This window comes from Octopus bimaculoides, chromosome 12 (assembly GCF_046866305.1).
Source record: "Octopus bimaculoides isolate indiv1 chromosome 12, ASM4686630v1, whole genome shotgun sequence".
Taxonomy (NCBI): Eukaryota; Metazoa; Mollusca; class Cephalopoda; order Octopoda; family Octopodidae; genus Octopus; species Octopus bimaculoides.
Window position 1 is genome coordinate 1,525,447 of NC_142939.1, and position 5,000 is coordinate 1,530,446.

Genomic DNA, 5,000 nt, shown 5'->3' on the forward strand with positions numbered 1-5,000 from the left:
ACTCGAATGATACTTTATTTTATTGATCCGAAATCACGAAAATATAATTAACCTTCTACTCTCCCTTACTCTTAAAGCTGACTAGTTTTGTGGGTGTAAGCTCGTAGATTGCGAAGTATATTCCTGGAACTGATGAGTAGCAATCACTTCCGCCAATTTGGCATTTCGGAAAGGGTCACCAGGTCGTAATCTTGTACTTGCAGTTCTTTTAGAAAACTTCGGGCCAGAAGGCTTGCATATGGCTTTTTATTACAAAAGTTTTGCAGCCGAGTTCCTGCCCTACTCAATGAATCTCATCGGCCGTATTTCCGTACGAATACTAATTTAACAGTATATAATAAGCTCGTGCATTTGCACGATATAAAATACCGCTGATCCCTTCAAAGCCTTGTCGTTCTTCACAAATATTGACTCTCAAAAACTGCACATATTGCATCAGAGATCAGAATGCAGGTCATGTTTTAATGTAAGTTGCGTTAGCCATCACTTACATCCATGTATTTAGATGACCAATGTACCCTGGTGCATGGCTTATTGCTGAGGGTATTCGGCCCACGATCGTAAGATCCTGAGTTTTGATTCCTGTAGGCACGTTGTGCTCTTGAACAAGACACTTTATTTCACCTTGCTCCAGTCCATTCAGGAGGGAAAAATAAGTTGTACCTGCAATTCAAATGGCCAACCATATCACATTCGGTTTGACGCTGAATCTCCCCGCGAACTACATTAAATCTACGCGTGTTTGTGGAGTGCTCAGCCACTTGCACGTTAGCCTCTTGAGCAGGCTATTTCGTCGATCAAATTAACTGGAACATTTGTTGTCCTCAATGATGGAGTGGAAAGATACTCTCCTATAAAAATTTATTATGAGGGCGGGTTCTTACACTTCAGCCTGTCTATTACTTTCATTGTCAGGATTGAAAGTGCACATCAACCCACGTATTAATTCGTTCGGAAGATAAAACGATATCCCATCCTTTGGCTAGAGTTTTGCAGGATTTAGAAAAGATACATCGTATTTGACTGAAACATAATTACAGCATTTCCGCCTTTTTCATACTTTAAGAAAATCTTGGAACGAGGAGAGTGAAGTTTTCGTAATACAATTCTGTTTCGTAATACAAGTTTTCGTAATACAATTCTGTTTCGGAATACAAGTTTTCGTAATACAATTCTGTTTCGTAATACAATTCTGTAATACATTCGTTTCCAGCAGGTACATGGTTAAGTTTTAATGTTCATTGTTTGACGAGATATTTAAAGAGGAATACTTGAATTGTTATTTGTTTGCATTGTTTCCTTCGATATTGTTATTTTTGTGCGAGTCTATAAATATACTCTGGTGTCAGGAATACAAGATAAATAAGATTTATTTATGTTCGTATTTTCCTGTATTATTTCTTGCCTGTATGATTAATATACAAATGTTCTCTTAATTAAATAGGCGTATATTACATTGTTTGTCTTGCCACCATATTGTTAAGATAAAAAAATTTTAAAATGTCCAAATAATTCGTCATATTTAACCAAAGCTCAAAGAAAGAAAATAATCGTTATTCAAAACTTTGTTCGAAATGTATACTCACAAAACTTCAGAAAACTGTTCAACTATTAAAACCACTTTGCTTCGTAATCTGTAGAGTAGAAACGGGAAAAACTAATAGTAAGAAGTAAAGATAATTCATTTCAATTATGACCCAAGCTCGGCAGTTTTAAAGGGAGAATATCTCTCGATTACAGGGATTTCAATTCATATCTGGTACCAAATTTTCCTACGTGACCAGCACGATTTGAATAATAATTTCAAATTTTGGCACAAAGTCAAAAAGTTGGAGGAAAGGGCTAAGTGGATTGCATCGATTCCAGTGTTCAACAGGTTTTTTTAAATTTTATCGACCTCGACCGGATGAAAGGCAAATTCGACCTCGGCAGATTTTGAAACCAGAATGTAAAATCGTGCGAAATGCCGATAAGCATTTTGGCCTGTGTGCGAACGATTCTGGCCGCCTTACATGATATGAATAATAATGACTATGACAACGATGTTTTTTTTTATATCAACCACTAATTGTTTACCAAAAAATCGATGATGGGACAAGTTATCACCATACAATCTAAACATACATGAAGGTTTCCAAACAGTAAAAATAACACAGCAGTAAAGCACAAATTTCGCACAAACATTTTCGCAAAGTGGGGAGATATCGGAGCACTGATCGATTAAACCATGCAAACGACAATCTCCACTGTCATGTAAGCCATTTCGTTTCCTACTGCTGCGTATACGTATACCAGCATGCGGTCGCTTACAATTGTTTTCCTAATTATGTGGTGGTAGCCATAAACCCGCCTCTTCAGCCTATAACTGTCTGTGTTTGAACTTTTCCATTCCTTTCTTTGTCACACTTGCATATTTCATTCAAACTCACCATTCCAGTTGTAGTATGTTGAACTGTATAACTAGACCGTCAAGTCTTTTTCCATGAATGATTGTTGATTTTTTTTTTCTTTATAGAAAGAAATGCTATTCTCTACATGAACATATTCGCATCTCATATATTCACAACTTTGATTTTCGCTAATGCTTAATCACGATTTCGTACGGCTACCTGCAATTTTTTCCTTTCAGTTCTTCTCAAAGCGCGTAATTTCGTTTTATTATTATTTCTTGTCCCAGTGAAACATTGAAGCAACTTACTTTCCTCTACCGTAATATCTTCTTCCTCTTTGAAGTAAAACTGCTTTTCACTTACATTTCTACTTCTTATTGATTATTCGTTGATCTTTTCGCTCATCCAATCCCACATATCTGTCGTTTATGTTCCCCCTGTCTGCTGATATATTCCAAATTCAATTTACATAGCCATTGTCTTTTTTAACAACTGTTTGATTCTTTTTATACATAGGTCTCTTGTCTGTTACACATAACGGCTCTCTTTCTCTCTCCCTCTGTCTGTCTCTCTGTCTGTCTGTCTGTCTGTCTCTCTCTCTCTCTTTCTCTCTCTCTCTCTTTCTCTCCCTATCGTATTTACTGATGTCTAAATCTTATTTTCCCAAGATTACATTTGTAGTATTATTCCATGAACGTTCTGTTGTCATTTCGAAATCATGCTTTTGGAAATAATGATTTCATTTATTTGCCACAAGGGCGAAGGATGAGGGGGGGGGGGGGTCGATACAGAGACAGACATAAATTGTTGGGGTTTACATATAATAATGAAATTATGAAAATTAGGATACAGGGTATACACTGGAAGAGAAGTGAAATACGCATAGCGTACAAAGGTAAAAGAAACGTGGGAGGGGTGACACAAATGTGGCCCTCCTGATATAGGAACGCTTTTAGGAATAATCGAGGAACGCCACTATCCGAGATTTCCCTGAAACCTCATGAGCAAGTGCCCTCTCCAATTCCTTCTCTCCGACTCATAGGTCTACACTTAGAGAGGCACCATCTCTTCTTGCCATTTTCGCAACTTTCACTTACTTTTCAATAAGCTCACTCGAGGACAGCATTTCCCTCTCCACTCTCAGTTTCCTTTTCAAGTGAAACTTGAAGAAGTCAATGAGTGCTCTACCAAAGCGGAACGTATCTGCCCTCAATCCTTTCAGCCTTGTCCACCAAACAACCTCTTTCGCATCAGCTGCCAGGCAACGGAAAACTGCATTGCCTGCCCGACTGAAGGAGGGCGGCGGTCAATCATCACTAAAGACTCGGCCGACAGACGGATCCGTCCCACACGTGACAGCGTCTGTTCAACAATACCCCACAAGTCAACAATGTCCGGAGACTGAACGAGGGCGTGCAGAACGGTTTCGTCACTCGAGCTGTTAGCTCCCCGCGCGAGGGTAACACTGCCAGGTCATGAACATATGGAAAGTATCCATGATAGTTCCCAACCAGAAAATTCTCCGGAACAGACAAAGCAGTTCATTCTTGTCGCCGCCCAGAGTCTCCCCGAGAAAGTCGTCGCACATCTCCGCCATTAGTCGTCTATAAATTTCTGATTCGGAACATTGCCCAACTGGTAGAGGGTTGTAAGCATCTGGCGACAGTCTAGGTGTCAGCTGCTCAGTTTTGGTATTTTCTTCACTCAGCACGGCAACTCCGCCAAGGAGACGAGCTGCGGAAAGACGAACCTGACAAACGGAGCCCACACACGCTCACCGTCCGAAAATCGTTGCAGGTGGCGTCATCAAAGCGCGTGTCTTCGGATTAGGAACCATGGCATACCTAATCCGCTACTCAGGAGATGCTGGCAACAGACTGACCACCTTATCATTGGAACGCATCCCTTCTTCAAGAAATTAAATAAGAGACGCTCCAACCTGGTCAAGCATTAACCGGGACAAGATACAACGGTCAGGTGGTAAATGATAACAGGCGATGTAAGCATTTTCCATCTCCGCCCGACTTCTCAGGGATTGCTTTCTTTCAGCCCATAGATTCATTTCACCAAACTTCAAAAATACACAAAAATTAACACTTGTATGTTTGGAGAATATTCGGATTCGCTATCTTACTTTGAATAGACCGAACCTTCTGTCTTAATTCCAGTTTGCATTCCTGAATGACTAATTTGCCTCATATTATCTATATACGGAGAGAGATGCTAATAATTACCTACTAACAAATATTATTTCGTAATATAATAGAATCTCTCAAAGCAGAATTCTCTATAAAATAATCAATGGTACAATGTTAACATTAGCTCAGATTCTATCATATTTTACTTGTATTTTTCCTTCATAATTATTATGGTTCATCTTTGTTAGTGTGTTATCGACAGTGATTGTGAGTTTTAATACAGAAGCCATTAAGCATTCATCGGTTTATAAGTGGTTATAAAAATCTTTGTATTTCAGTTATCGGTATACACTATTAATTCTTGCTATCCATTTGTATTGAGATACCCCGTATCATTATTTATAAATTTCCTATAAGACACTGAGCATGTTTTTCTTTTCCTTTTGTATATTATCTTTTACATTATTGTTTT